Here is a 16712-nt window from a genome sequence, read left to right as displayed (position 1 = left end):
GAGGGAATTCAACATGACAGTCCATTTGCTAATTCAGCGAGGAGTTCAAGACAATCTTCAGAATGTGGCAAGACAAAAGCGTCATTATCTATAATTACTGCTTACCAGTAGCATGGATTGATAACAAGCTTCCTCTGCCAATCTTAGGCCACCATTATGAGAAGAGGCAATTAAACTAATTAACAAATCAACTTTTCTGTGCAACATTGGTTCAATAGCAGAAAATAATGAGTCAAAGGTAGTTAGTCGAAGGGGTGAAATGAGATAGAAACTGAAGTTAGCAACAGTATAGCTTAAACAACTGACATATATATACAGTTTGACATTAGAAAATCTGAGTACTCTTTGGGCAATATTGAGTTATTGTTTAAAGCCATGGTTTAAATGGAAAGTGCTTTATTTAATCATGAGAATATATACAATTTTAATAATTTTGCACAGTCCTGTGTAATATCACAGGCAAATAAAAAACAATGCCTCTCAATTGAAAAGTTAGGCTGTCAGGAAGCTTTGTCATCTTGGCCATGTATACCAACTCAAAAGGAATCATAAAAAGTCTTGCCAGTCAATAAGTCACATGACCAAATAGGAAGAAGCAAAGAACTTCTCAAAGACCACTGCTATAGTGTGTACAAGAAAATTCTCCCTTTTCCTCAGTCAGAGAAGGGCACCATGTCTTATAACTGTCTCTAGTCTAATGCCTTTTAATATATCACAGCTCCTCAGCAAGCAACTTTAGCCATATTGTCCATTGTAGTAGTCACAACCACATGTGGCAACTGGGCTCTTGAAAGATGGCCAGTGCATCTGCAGAATAGAGCATTAGCTGCCATAATTTAATACTACGGAATGTTTAATGTGCTAGGTGTTGAGCTGTTTAATTTCTGCTTTCTATTCATTGTCTTGTTTTTTCTTCTTGGGTGTTATTTTTTTTTTCCCTGAATAAAAATAAATAAATAAACTCAAGAGTCCAGGTATTATAATTTCAAGACCTGGAAAATTACATATTTGTCATTGAGCATCTCTGATTTTCATAAAAGAAAAATCTGAGGGCCTCCCTGGTGGCGCAAGGGATTAAGACACAACCTATGAAGCTTCCCACAGCTGCTGTTGCATGAGTTTGATCCCTGTGGGAGCTACCCACATGGTGCAGCAGACCTCTCCTGGCTTGCCCACTGCTCCCCTCAGCAGTGTATTTCAGTCAGTCTGCCTGTTCTGTTACCCACTCTGTCTCTGGTGGATTCTCTCACCATGCCCCACACACACCTCTGGCCTGTACCCCAGTTCTTATATGCATAAATAAATAAATCTTTAAAAAAATATATATTTGTGGACCACAGAATACCCAGGATTCTGTGCATGGCAACCACTATTATGCTTTGTTCTATAAATTCCTTTGGAAATATCTCATATTCCTTTAATTTTCTCCTAGAATCATTTCTCTCTTGTTAGGAAGGAGAAAGAAATCAATTTTTTCTTTAATTTCATAGGTCCCCACAGTGAAGGCCAGCATTCCCAACAATTGTTTACTGATTTTTATTTGCTACATTTTTCCAAATAGGTGACATAAAGGAAAAGAGTACTGCGTCAATTTTAGAACCTCTGCTGACAGGCCAGGCTGTCCTCACAAGGGTTTGCCCATCTTGATTTACAGGGCAGCAAAGTACTACAAACCAGCACCTGTGAGTCCAGCAACTCTGTAGCTGGGAGAAAAAATCTGACATGTCACCAGGTCCTGTGACAACACTGGCTGGAATCAAAAAACATTACTTTATGGAAATATTAATGTAAAAGACTTTTAAACCCTTAACTGAATTGTTTTTATCTTGAAATGGTTTATTTCTCAGGATTCTTTGTACTACTTAACTTTTACAGGACTCCTTATGATTCAGTCCCTTGGAAAACAACATGTATCTTTAATGTTATTTTTTTCAAATCTGTTATGTATAAATCCTAGAACAAGTTATTGAAGAGTCATGATAACAGCTGCAATTCCAAACAATCTTATTTTAAAAAATCTACATATAGAGATGTGTTTGCATTTGATTTATTGTTTAGTGCTTATAAATATTCTAACTCCTTTTTATCTTGTTTCTTTTAAATAAGCTTTTGGACCTTCGAAAAGAATATACTTTTTTTGCATTCATTTGAACATCTTTTCTGGTTTAGAACTTGTCTGAAGGGAAAACCTTGAAAGAAAATTAAAACTTCTTTTTTTAAAGCTCACAACAATTTATTAATATTTTATATCTTTTCAATACAGTTATATTCACAAATTGAATTTACAGTGTTTGATATAAAACAATTGTTTTAGCTCCACTTCAAGTGCTCCACTGTTTTCAAGCTTGTTAATTAAATGTTTTATTTTTAAAAAAATATTGCACAAGTTTCTCAAAACTTCATCTGCACCTGCTCCATTAATGAAAAGATGTCCTTGGAACAACTCCAGTTTATTAAGTGGGAAGCCATTTATTTCACATAAGAATTCAGTCTTTTACCTGTAAGCTTTAACATGATTTATTATGCATTGTATACTTTCACCTTTTATTTGCTGTCAATTAATACAAGCATTTTTAGTGTGTGGAGGGGAAAAAAAGACATGTCATTTGAAATGTCATTTCCATTGCCTGATGCTCCTCTGTGTGTGTTCCGCTGACATCTCTGTAAAGCTATTTGGTGTTTTTATCTTTCAGCCTGGCCCTTTTGGTCTTTCCCCATCATTCTTTTACCCAACAAGATTGTGTAGTGTGATCTGATGAGATATAGGGAATTGTGTGGAGCAGTAGAACTGCCACAATTTCTCAGAAAATTTCATATTAGAGCCCAAGTGAGTAAACTTCTTTCTACCATAGGAAAGAAATGAAACACATTGAATCATATGGAATCATAGAGCACCACTGAGACCTCAATCTTGCCAGGAGCATCTGAAATTGGTAAGATTCAACACCACTAAAGATATAACTTAGGTGAATGAATTTTAGTCACAGATTAATTTAGGATGTCTAAATATCACAATTATAGTGCCCAACTACCTAACCCTTGCCTTAGTAGAAAAAGCTCACAGCTTCTGCTAAAAAAAATGCAAGACTAAGAATTATCAATGACATATTGTTAAACTTTTTTCAAAAAATAGATTGCAAAATCATGTAAGGTAGTTTCATTTAAATAAAAACCACATATGACCATATATATGACAGAGGAGAGTCTAGGAAATAACAGACCAAAATATTAGCACTGATTTTCACCAGGTGAGTCTTATGGCTCTTATTTTTAAATATTTTCTATTTATTTGAACTTTCTGATTTTTCTCTAACAAACATGGAATTCTATTCTGCCTTAAAAGAATAAACTTTTCTAAAATATTCTTTAAAGATGTGTTGAACTATTATATCAGTTACAAGAATAGTAGAAAAACAAATCTTTAATCATCAAGAGAATCCATGAAATAAGCCAAGAGAATTCCTTTGGGGAAGATATGTCACTATTTAATAAATAGCTTTAAAGATATCCTAACAACCATAAAAGTATAGCAGAAAAATTTTTAAGTATGAAAATGTCTTTTTCTATTTTCTAGATGTCATAAGCAACTGACATTGTTTTACAACTGTTTCTTTTTTAATTTTACAACTGGTTTTTTATTTAACAATTTACTGATTCAGACATCTGAACCCATAGGGGACTCTTAATATCTCTTCATCCTATAATCAAAAAAAAAAATCAAGTCACACATTTTTTCAAAGACAGATGCATTTTTTCCATTAATAAAGGGTAAGAATGTTTTCTTAAAATTAAGAAAATCTTCATGTGGTTCCCTCAATTACAACAGCCCATGTGGTGCCCGAGGTAGATCTCTCAGTACCAGCTGGGTCCTACCAAGAACGTGCTGCCCAGAGAAAGATGGAGGGACTGCTTTATGCTTCTCTACATTTAAATTTTTTCTTGTTGTTGAAGAAAACATACAACAAAATCAACTATAAAATCAAATCTACTATATAACCAGTTTTTTATTATATCTTTTATTTTATATATTTTTACATCATTTTTCATTTTTATACAATGTATGTATTTTCTTTTTTTATTTTTTTTACATCATTGTTCATTTTTAATGCCTTTTCATCTTGGTTATAGTCCCCATAAAATTCCCCCCATCCTTGTTTGAAACAACTCCCTATTTTCCCTACTCCGAGTCATTGGTAACACTATTCTATCTTTTTTTCTTTGAATTTCACTTCTTTATATACATCCCCATGTGTGGAATCACAAGATATTTTTCCTTTTAGGACTAGTGTATTTTACATAGTATATTGTCCTCAAGTTTCAACCATGTTGTTACCTAATCTGGCACTATTTCCTTCCTTTTAAAGGTTGAATAATATTGCATTGCATGCATATACCATATTTTGGTTAGCCATTTATCTCAAGATCAACATGTGGGTTGCACCTACTTCTGTGATTGTGAACAATGCTACTATGAACCTGAACCTGTTAAAGTCTCTGAGAATTTGCTTTCAGTTACTTTAGATATGTATCTAAAATTTGGATTATTAGGCCATGTGAATGTTCTATTTTCAGTTTTTTTAAGAATTGCCATAACTTTTCTCCATAGCAGTTATTCAATTTTTTTAATCCCAGCAACAGTGCACAAAGCTTAGATTTCTCCACATCCTCACCAACAGTTGTTATTTTCTGCTCTTTTTCTTTTAAAAATAGCTACCTGGATGTGTGGAAGCTGATCTCACTTTGGTTTCATTTACATTTTTCTAAAGATCAGTAATGTTGTGCATCTTTTCATGTTAGCCATTTGTGTATCATCTTCAGAGAAACATATATTCAAATCATTTGCTCATTTCTTAATCAGGCTCTTTGGTTTTTGTTGTTATGTTGTAGGAGTTCTTCATATATGTTTAGAAACTTATAACTTATCAAATATGTGATCATAAAGTATTTTCTCCTATTCTGTAGGTGATCTTTTCACTCTGTTGATTGTGTTCTTTGATACACAGAAGTTTTTACACTTGCTGTAGTCTCATTTGTCTATATTTGCTTTTTTACCTCAATTATCTTTATTTTCTTTTTCCCCCAGCGTTACTGAGATATATGGACATGTAATATTGAGTAAACTTAAGGTGTACAACCTAATAATTTAATACGATGCTCAATGGTTACCATATAAGGTTAGTTAACACACTCATCACCTTATATAATTACATTTTTTTAAAGATTTACTCTTAATAACTTTCAAATATACAGTATTGTTAACAATAATCACCACAGTATACATTGCATTTTCAAGGCTTATTAATCTTATTAGGAGAACTTTGTACTTATTTTTTATAGTGGAAATCTATATTCTTTTCTTTTTTCTTACATCGCTGCTTGTTTTTGTACAATATTTGATTTCTCCTTTTAGGTGTAGTCCCCATGGTTCTCCCACCACCACATCACCCATGGACCATCACCAGAGTCCCTTGTTCTCTTCCCTCCCCTGTTTTAATCCCTCTCCCAGCCCCTCCCCTGCTGTATGCCTCAGATCTATGCTCAGCTTGCAAGTTTTGTCTTTTTCCTAACCCTTTGTTGGGTTTTCCTATATTCCACCTATAAGTGAAATCATTCAATATTTTTCTTTCTCCTTCTGACTTACTTCATTTAGCATAGAACCTTGTATTTCGTCCAACCCCCAGCTCTCCTCCCTGGCAAGAACCAATCCATTTTTGTGGTTTTTTTTGTTTTTTTTTTTAGTTTTTTGATTTGCCACTAGTTTACATAACTGTATAATTTGGGGAGTACAACTTCATATTTTGGTGCCTGTGTTTTTCATATCATATTCAAGAAATCAAAATCACTGACAATCCAGAGTCAAGAAATTTTCTCTTATGTTTTTCTTTAGGAGTTTTATAGTATTACATCTTATAATTCGAGTTTCTTTTTTAAGATTTATTTATTATGCATACAAAAGCTGGGGTGCAGGCCAGAGATATGTGCAGTGAGAGGATTCACCAGAGACAGAGTGGGGAGCAGAACAGACAGATCTACTGGAATACACTGGTGAGGGGAGCAGCGGGGAAGACAGGAGAGGTCTGCTGTGCCATGTGGGTAGCTCCCTGGCTGGGGGTTGAACTCGTGCTGCAGGGGCTGCGAATAGCTTCATAGTGCTGTGTCTTAACCTCTTGTGCCACCAGGGAGGCCCCAATATACTTAGAGTTTTAATACATTTTGAGTTAATTTTTGTACATTCTATAACATAAATATCCAACTTCTTTATGTTTTATGCGGCTATCCAACCGGTCCCACATTGTTTGTTGAAGATTGCCCTTTCCCCGTTGAGAGGTCTTAGCGCTCTTATCAAAAATCATTTGATCACACAAGCAATGGGTTATTTCTGGCTTCCCTATTCTTCTCCTATCCTCTCCTGACAAATCTGCTTCCACACAATTCCTTGAGGGCCATGCCATGCCTCTGTGCTACCCTCTAAATCCCTTCCTGAGTGTCATCTCCTAACCTCAGGATTTTTCCTCCCATGATCTTGGCACCTGGTTACTTTCTTTCCTCTAACTTTGCTCCTTTTGTCCTTCTTTGGAACTTCAATATCCATGTTTTGTTTTCAAATTTTCAACAGTACCACATTTCCTTAACATTTTAAACCCCAAAGATTTTACTTCCACTGTACTTTAGCAGTCCATATGAATGACAACATCTTAGAGCTACCATCACCCAGAAAAATTCTACATCTAAAATCTCCAATAACCCCTCATCGTTCTACCTTCCCCTCAACTGACTGTACATGCAACTTTTGATTGCATCATGCTACCATGCTGAAGCAATTCAACTCTTTCTTCTTCTCTGAGTACATAACCTATGCAAACTCTTTCCCTGTGAAAATGCAAGATTGACACCTCCTCACTTTGCAAAGACTAAACTATGGAAAGAACCACTCACACCCATTCTCTTACTCTTAAACTGTAGCTAACCTGTTCAGGGAAAACAATAATCACAAAGAGCTTGTTCCTGCTTGCCTTCTGCCACTAGATTGTAATCTCCTTAAGAGCAGGGCCTCCCTGGTGGCTCAAATGGTTAAGCACAGCACTATGAAGCTCTCTGCAGCCTCTGTGGCACCAGTTCTATCCGACAGGTCAGGGAGCAACCCACATGGCACAGCAGACCTCTCCTGACTCACCCACTGCTCCCCTCAGCAGTGTATTTCAGTCTGCCTGTTCTGATCCCCGCTCTGTGTCTGGTGAATCCTCTTAGCCCCTACACCTCTGGCCTGAACCCCAGTTCTTGTACGCAAAAATAAATAAATTTTAAAAAAAAAAGAGCAGGGACTTACCACTGTACCCACTTGCACTTAAAATGCTGCCTAGCATTTTTTCAGCCTTTGTTGAATGAATACAGATTGGAAACAAATATAAATTTGTGGTTTAATATGTTTTCTCACCAATTAAGTGGAAAATAATATTACCTAACTCACAGGATGATTAAAAGGTCAAAATAGGTAATATAAATAAAGGGCTTAGAACAATGTCTGACACACCATTTGTTATATTACACTAAGCATTAATATTATTTCATGTGAAAAGTTACAAAGTATTAGAAATAACTGAATAAAGATACTATGGTATACGACATCTGAACATAGTACATACAAAAATAAGATGTTAGCCATCCAGCTAGATATAAATATGTGTAGGAGAGGGGGAAATTTAAATATTTATAATTAAAAGGAAAATTATTATTCTAGTATTGCTCTTGCAATGAATACAGAGTCAACACCTGATGCTGTCACTAAATCGGAAAAGAAAGCTGTTGGATCTTGTTCTCTTCCATTTCCTGCCTTATTTTGAAAGACAGAAATAACCAATAAAGCCAAAGTTAATGGGGGAAAAAATGTGTTTGTATATTGCATGCTATCATCTACCAATCGGAAGAGTTGCAGGTAATCAGAAATTGTTGGCTTGAAGTGACCATATTTTTTGACCAAGAGCCACTTCTCCTGAACTGGCGGATGTTCACTGGTTTGTCCGAATTTTGTTTGCTTGCACTAGATCTGACTGGCAAAGAACATAGCCAGCTGGTTTGCAGAGCAATATGCTTCCTGGTCTGAGGAAGGCCTCTAAGACATGTCATAAAACAGCTGCCTCTATCGCCCCAACCAGCCAGAAATAAGCTGAACAGAACAAAACCTTGAATAAAAAAACCTCGACTTTTCATGAAGGACAAAAGGTGGTTATTAGGCATACCAGGAAGGTTCTTTTATAGCTGGTAATTACATATAAATTGAGGGCATATAATAAGAAAAAATCATTTCCCTCTTCATTTACTTAAAAATGTGATTTCTACAGTCATTATATAATTACTGGTATTTTTCAGTAACATTGTTAGGGATAAATAAGCTACGATTTCTGAAATTATCATAAAGATAAAAATACTAAAACTTCCTTATTAGAACTGTTTGTTGAGTAGGTGGAAAGGGAAAATGGTCTGTTTCTCTAAAATGCCAAAATGAACTTTCTTCTATGGCAAAAGGGATTAATGTGCCATTTCTTCACATTTAAAAAAGCGATTCCTCCTATTTCTCACATAATCTCTCAAGCTCTCAGTTTCACTTAAATTCTGCCCTCAAACTTCTTGTTCTCTATTACTGTTGACCTACGTGGAAACTCTGCAGCATTTAGAAAGCCCAACCCCACAAATTCCATGCTTCCTGGCCAATATGGTCATAAGGAAAAGAATAGGAAGCAGGTCCTGTTTTTACTTCCTGTGATTCTTTGAGAGCTGAAGTAAAATCATCCACAATGAAAGTATAAAACAGTAATTTGTTTTCACATCCATATCTTTCAACATTTTTTTACCCTGCCTTCTATTTCAACAGTCTTCATTCTTGGAGGTGCCCACATAAAAACCAGAACCAAGACCCAGATGTACACATTGTCTGTTCCAATGGAAATGTCCTTCCCTCATCAAGCAAACAGTCCCAGGGTCCATTCCCAGCTACATGGTCCACACCCTTCTGTGGAGACAAGTGGTAAGTGCTAACTGTAAGAAAAACAAATTCCTATTAATATGTTCATTAAAGTGCTGGCCTTTGTTTCTCCCATTCTCATCTCCAGATAAAATCATACCTGACCTGGTTATAATTCACGAGCATGCAGAAGTTTCCTTTAGAGAGAACACCACTGGTGGGTGTGTCTGACACAATAGCAGGAGAAGGGGGAAATATTTTCATCAGGTTGATCTTTCAGCTCTTCTCAAATCACACCACCCAAACATCAAAATATGCCAGGGCATAAAGTTGACACTGTTTATAATTCTCATTACCTCAAAAGTTTATGGCTAAGGAAGGGAGGATCTCTCTCAGAAGCGCTGGTGCAGGCTATTTCTTAAAGTAGCATCAAAGTTAGAGCAGCCAAGTTACAGCTGTGCCAAGAATTTAGCCATAGTCTGCTCCCAGGGGAAGTGTGAGTGAACTGGTAATGCAACCAGCCACAGACTAAATAATCAATGCAGAAGGAATGGCTGGATTAGAAAACCACTGTTTGGCACCCTGTAGGGTAAAGAAAATGTCAGGCTTTTCTGCCCTTCCGCCATCAGGATAGATGATGGATCCTTGTCCTGAATGCATGCCTGATGGTGGGCACCTGGAATAGGGTGTGGGCATAGGTAGATGGGATTCAGCTGAGCTAAGACTGTGCTTTTAAGGGCGGCGTCACGGGGGGACGCCAGCAGCACCAGCACCAGCAGCAGCAGTCGCCGCAGCCGAAGCCGAAGCCGAGAAGCAGCAGAACGAACGCTAGAGAGCCCAGATAGAGTGAGGACTTGCTGGGGGCTGGGAGGCCTGCCAGCCTCCCAGCCCCCCAGCCAGCACCCCTGCCTGCCATATGCCTGGTGAACCCCAAATAAAAAACCTGCAAAACTACTAAGGACTCTGACTCCTCCTTTACCCGGTCTGCATGGGATCAGAAAACCTGCCTTGTGCCCTGTCCTGCCCCTTACAATTGGCGTAGTCGGCAGGATCCATGCAGACGGGTATTGGAGCCCTCCAAAGACCTGGAGGGACTAAGGAGTAAAAGACTGCCTGTGACGACGCTGGAGGCGCCATGGCGGTATAGAAGATGGATACGTCCACGAGCTACAGGATGAGACCTGGCGTGAAGGAGACGCCCGAAAGGACCAGCCAAAGACACCGGAAAGGACCAGCCAACGACACCAGAAAGGACCAGCCAATGACCCCTGAGGCAGCAGGCCGTTGCTGAAGTAGGGAGAGGCCAATGGACTTGGACTGATGGACTGATGAACTGATGATCTTGGACTGACAATCCCGCCAGAAGGCGGAGGACCTTGGCAGGTTATGTTTTTTTTTTTTTTTTGAGAATCTGGGGGTGGCCAGTGGGCCTTGATGGCCAAAAGCAGCCTGTGCATGCCCAGCAGCCAGGTGGAGGAGAAAAGCCAACTAAGGCAGCAAAAGCTGGTGCTGATGCTAAGTTGAGAAGCCCTAAGCGGCTGTTAAGCAGCCTGGGTATGCTGAAGCACTGTGAGTCTCGTAAAATCACCTGTGGGTGATGCCCTGCTCATTCTTGAGTGAGGGTGAGGAGCTGAGGAACCTGTCCTTGGGGGACGGGTGGGGAACGTGGCTTGGGGTGGAGCCCAAGCCGAATGCAGAGTTTGGATCCCGACCCATGTGATTGTGCAGTGGGTTGGCTTGAGTGCAGGGGTCTGCGAGTCGCATGGGTGGCCATGAAGGCCGAGTGTTGGAGCGACTGCAGACAGAAACCCTGAGGGTTGGCGATTACCCCCAACAGAATAAAATTGCCAATCCCAGAGCTAGTGCATCCTGGGGGTGGATGCTGTGTGTGCCTTGTAGCCGAGACTACAGCCAGAGAAGGCCCAGGAAGCCTTACGGCTCCTGGTGTGATATAGTAGATGCCGTGAGTGATTCCCCTCCCTCATATGAGCAGTGCCTTCGGCAGCAGATTTGGTGGCTTATCTGCTGGTACCAATAATTGTCTTTTGCGCTAGGTTGGTGCCCTGCCTGGACTTATTTGTGTTCTGTTGTATTTTGTTATATTGTATTTTGTTATATTTGATGTATTTGCTTTTGTGGGTCATGGCTGCATTGTTTGTTTGCTTAGAAAATTGTATATATATGTATAGACTGTATGGCAGAAAATCCTGAGGGGGTGGACTGTAGGGTAAAGAAAATGTCAGGCTTTTCTGCCCTTCCGCCATCAGGATAGATGATGGATCCTTGTCCTGAATGCATGCCTGATGGTGGGCACCTGGAATAGGGTGTGGGCATAGGTAGATGGGATTCAGCTGAGCTAAGACTGTGCTTTTAAGGGCGGCGTCACGGGGGGACGCCAGCAGCACCAGCACCAGCAGCAGCAGTCGCCGCAGCCGAAGCCGAAGCCGAGAAGCAGCAGAACGAACGCTAGAGAGCCCAGATAGAGTGAGGACTTGCTGGGGGCTGGGAGGCCTGCCAGCCTCCCAGCCCCCCAGCCAGCACCCCTGCCTGCCATATGCCTGGTGAACCCCAAATAAAAAACCTGCAAAACTACTAAGGACTCTGACTCCTCCTTTACCCGGTCTGCATGGGATCAGAAAACCTGCCTTGTGCCCTGTCCTGCCCCTTACACACCCCTAATGAAAGACTAGAATAAAGTAAGTTTTATCAATGATGCCAAACTATTTGCTGAAAAAGATGACATCTATACTGAATCCAATAATAAAGTTTAACATAAGCAAAAGTAGAACATCCTCCTGGTGTGAGACAATAAGTATATAGCACCACCTAGGAGGTAGTCTCACCTCACCCCCCCCAATAAAAATATGGAACCCTAATCTAATCAATCTTTTAGATGAAACTACCAACTGCCTAAAACATGCCTAGAGGGATGTGTTAAAAAAAAAAACAAAACACGATGGTAGAAACAATCTGACAGGAGGAAGATTCAGAATGTGGGAAATCCAAAGCACAAACAACCTGGTTTCTTCCGCAAATAAAAGTGTGAGGGCTGGGGGCGAGCGTCAGGTGGAAGGAGAAGAACCATTGTAAATTTAAAAGGACTTTAGAGCATGAAATCAATGCAATGAGTGGCCCTTGTTTTGATCACAATTCACACAAATTCAACTGTAAAAAGTCATGCTATGGCAACTGGAGAGATTTCAACATGAACTGAGAGTTAGATGACACCGGGGAATAACTGTCAAATCTGTCAGAATAACAGTCAAATCTGTCAGCATTGGATACAATGCTTGGAATTAAAAATACTTAAGAAAAGCAAATGAAACAAGATTGGTTAAATATCAGGAGGCTCATTATACCATTGTCTCTACTTTTGGGAATTTTAGAAAGCTTCCACAGTAAAATGTTTTTTGACCCATTTTTTTTTTTTGTTTTCGTTTCTTGGGTGGGAGTTTTCTTGTTTGTTTGTTTCCCAAAGTTACAGGACAGCCTTTATAAGTTCACTAGATACTCATACCCCTAACCATTGATTTTTTTTAAAGATTTATTTATTTATACATATAAGATTACAAGATTACATTATTTATTTATACATACAAGATTTATTTATTTATACATACAAGAATTGGGGTACAGGCCAGAGGTGTGGGAGGTGAGAGGATCCACCAGAGACAGAGTGGGAAACAGAACAGGCAGATCGGCTGAAATATACTGCTAAAGGGAGCAGTGGGCCAGACAGGAGAAGTCTGCTGTGCTATGTGGGCAGCTCCCTGGCTGGGGATCGAACTTGTGCTGCAGTGGTTGTGGATAGCTCCATAGGTTGTGTCTTAACCCCTTGCGCCACCAGGGAGGCCCCTTAACTATTTATTTTTAAAGCCTTATTTAATCAGAATTCCAGTTTACATATGGTTCTTTGCACAAATGATAAATCAGCAGCTCAACCAGCTGTTTAGGAGCTGGCAGTCCCAAGCACAGTAAGGAGGGTTGTGTGAAATCTTGGGACTTTCCACAACTGGCTTGACAAAGACAGTGTTCCAAAGTTCCTCACCCTGAGCACAGACCTGCTGGCTGGTTTCCCACTCCTCCCTGCCAGCTGGCTGCAAGGGTCTAAGAGCCTATGCCCCCCAGCTCCCAGGAGCAGAGGGCAGGAAAAAAGAGGCAGCTCCACTTGCAGATGGAGCCGACCATCTCTGAGCCAGCTGTCCTTCTCTCAGGACCCCAAGCTGCGAGCCCCAGAGGGGTGATGGCTGAGTGCTCAGGGCCGGCCAGCCTGCGGCCACTCAAAGCCAAGACACCAGGGGCCGGATCCAATCAGCAGTGAACAATTCCACTGGACTGGGCAGAGTTATTAAGTTATTTCACTTTTGAAAAGAAACTGCAAGTTGGGGAAATTTGAATGTGGACTGGGTATTAGATGTTAAGGAATTGCTAACTTTGTTGATACGGTTATGGAGGAAAATGTTCTCGATGCATACTAAACTACTAGCACTATGTCATGATAACTATAATGTACTTTAAAATGCTTCAGTAATGAAAATTACCAAAATGTTAACAATTACTACATAATAGCACAGTACTAGACTTGCTAAATTAGAATCTACAAAGGTATGTGAAAATACGCATACCCACAACTACTCTCATGTTTTGCATATCTCTGTCCAGTTATTATCTAAATAAATGCATATTAAGTAACTACAGTCACAATGGACAATCTTTTTTTCAATTTTTTGCAATAAATATTTTCATAAAGTTTTTCATTGTTTTATCTTAATAATTAGTTTAACACTACTTCATAATATGCCATTTTGACCTTCTAAATAAGCATACTTTAATTTTGAACACATAGATCAGTTTTTTTATTTTCCCTTTTTTTTGCTATAGGATTTAATGTTAATGTGAAAAAATCATGTGGATCTAGCTTTATATTTTTGTTAAATTGCTAGATTGTTTCTCTAGAATAATTCCTCAGAAAAATGAACTCTGAATGCAAATAAATTCAACACAGGCAAAAATTAGCCAAAGTGCTGGACAAGTGGTTTTAGTGACATCAGCAAAATGCACTTGCATCAATTTCAGTACATTACTAGCATTTCCTTACATTTTTATCCAATTTTTATATTTAAGGATATTTTAATGGGCATGTCTTTGATTTCTATGAAAAAACATTTGCACATATTTGTTTACCAGCAATTTGCTTGATTCCACTCGTCTTTGTTTACCAGCAATTTGGTTTCTTCTTATCATTTGCCATTTATAGTGGAATAAAGAAGCTTTCACAAAAAAATTTTAATGAGCTATTTATATATTGCTATTACATTCTAATATTGGCAAAATGAATTATTTTCCTTACACTATAATTATCTTTCATTTATTTTAGCTTTGCTTTTGTGAGGGGATGACATAAATTTATGTTATTTACATATTTAAATGCATAGTCTTTTTTCTCTTTAGGCTATATTTCTCAACAAAAAGGAATAACTAACTCTAAGATCATCTTTACCTAAAGTGCAATGCCCATGAACACAGTGATACTACTGAACACTTTGGGTTTTTTCTTTTGTTTCTTTTTTTTAAATTTATTTTTTATTTATGCATACAAGAACTGGGGTGTAGGCCAGAGGTGCTGGGGCGGGGTAGGGGGGAGATGATTCACCAGGGACAGAGTGGGGAACAGAACAGGCAGACTAACTAAAATACACTGCTGAGGGGAGCAGCCAGCGAAACAGGAAAGGTTTGCTGTGCCATGTGGTTAGCTCCCTGGCAGGCTGGGGATGGAACTCCTGCTGCAGAGGCTGCAGGTAGCTTCATAGTGCTGTACTTAACCTCTTGCACAACCAGGGAGGCCCTGTAATATCTAAATTTCTATACAAGTGTACTTTTTTTATATCCATATCACAGTTCCTCTGTCAGAAACGAGACTTCAATCAAGTAATTAACACATTTGTTAAGATTTAAAATTTCTTTCCAGTTACAAATTTTTCTATACAATAAACAATAAAATAAAATCACTACAAATAATATAGCCCAATATTTTCTTTTTTTTCTCAAAATTACTTACCTCATTTCTGATTTAACCAATATCACATGTCCATAGATTACCTGGCAGAACATTTCACCTGAGCTAAAACCAGCCACAAGGTTCAATTTAGAACTACTAATCATTGAGAAAACAGTACTGTTTCTTTTTCTGTATTTTCTCCCTCCACTGAACCATGAACTGTATTCATAAGATTGAGACTATTGTAAGCATCCTGTATCCTTAACAGAACAGAGTTTGGGGGCCTCTCTAGTGGCACAAGGGGTTAAGCGTTAGCACTATGAACTATGAAGTAATCTGCAGCTACTGCAGTATGAGTTCAATCCCTGGGCAGGGAGCTGACCCACATGGCGCAGCAGACCTCTCCTGTCTTGCCCGCTGCTCCCCTCAGCAGTGTATTTCAGTCAGTCTGCCTGTTCCCCGCTCTGCCTCTGGTGAATCCTCTCACCCTCCCGCACATCTGGCCTGTACCCTGGTTCTTGTATGTATAAATAAATAAATCTTTAAAAAGCAACAACAACAACAGTAGAGAACCTGGCATGTAACAAGCCCTCAGTGCTTCATCATAGTATTCAGAAGAATGAAGAATTCAGTTAGTTCTCAAATATTTATGAATATATCTAAAGTTTTATGCCAGGGATATTTTTAAAAGCAAATGACATAAACTATGCTCAGTGTATGCCTTTGACAAAATAAGTGACCAGTGAGTATCATAGACCTCCTGTGGTGGAAGTTCAGAGAAGGAAATGACTGCGCTAGACTGGAACAGCCAGGAAAGGCTAAGAGAAGAGGAGAGATTTTTAAATGGGAGTTGAAAGATGAATAAGGCTCAGAAAGAAATGCCACAATGTAGTCATCTAAGTCTAATGTTTAAGCAAGTATCACCATGGGGACCCATGGCTAACAATGAAATGCAAAGTCAGGAAATTGATCTTCCTTTTCATCCTGAGCTCCATCAGATCAGTCATTCCCTATCTACATGCAAAATGCTAGATGCAAGTTTTATTCCAGGTTTTTAACATTTCTTCTCTAGCATGAACATCTTACCTTAATTCTCAAACCATCTCCTAGGACAGAAAATCACAGAGATTCTGCTAGATAAATTTAAAACCTAGGGATTGTTTGATCATAAGATACACTAATAATCCTAAAATGCCAGAAACATGTGCAGCCCCATGTAACGAATTCAACAACAATCCTAAGGTCATAGAGATCTTCCTGCAAAATACATGTCATTCTGTTTACATCAAACACAGAAAACTCATTTACAAGTGAATGTCATTTTCATCTTTGTTCCATGGCCAAGTGCATCTCATTTGCATTCGTTTGTTTCCCTACTGAAGTGCTTGCCACTATTCTACAGCTGGTGTGGGTGAAACTCTGTACCTGCTACTTACCACACTCAGTCATCCAGTTACAGTTCTGAATCATAATTCCAAAGATGGCTTATATAAGGTACTTTAAATAATGCACCTTGTATGACATCAAATTTTGATGGCAGTGTTCACAGGAAGGAATTTTAAAGTTCAAGTGCATGTGCACCAAACATACATTTTCCGTGTTAGCAAACATTAGGATTTCCATGTTGCCTAGCCTGGAGATGTATGGATCTATAGTTAAGGTTTTTCAAAGATTCTTTGTCAAATTCTTAAGAGAACAGGGCCTCCCAGGTGGCACAACGGTTGAGCGCTGGGTTCGATGCTGCCCGCAGCCTCT

The sequence above is a fragment of the Talpa occidentalis genome, unplaced genomic scaffold (assembly GCF_014898055.3).
Source record: "Talpa occidentalis isolate TD23 unplaced genomic scaffold, MPIMG_talOcc4v2.1 talOcc4.2, whole genome shotgun sequence".
Classification (NCBI taxonomy): Eukaryota; Metazoa; Chordata; class Mammalia; order Eulipotyphla; family Talpidae; genus Talpa; species Talpa occidentalis.
This window is presented reverse-complemented; position numbering follows the sequence as displayed.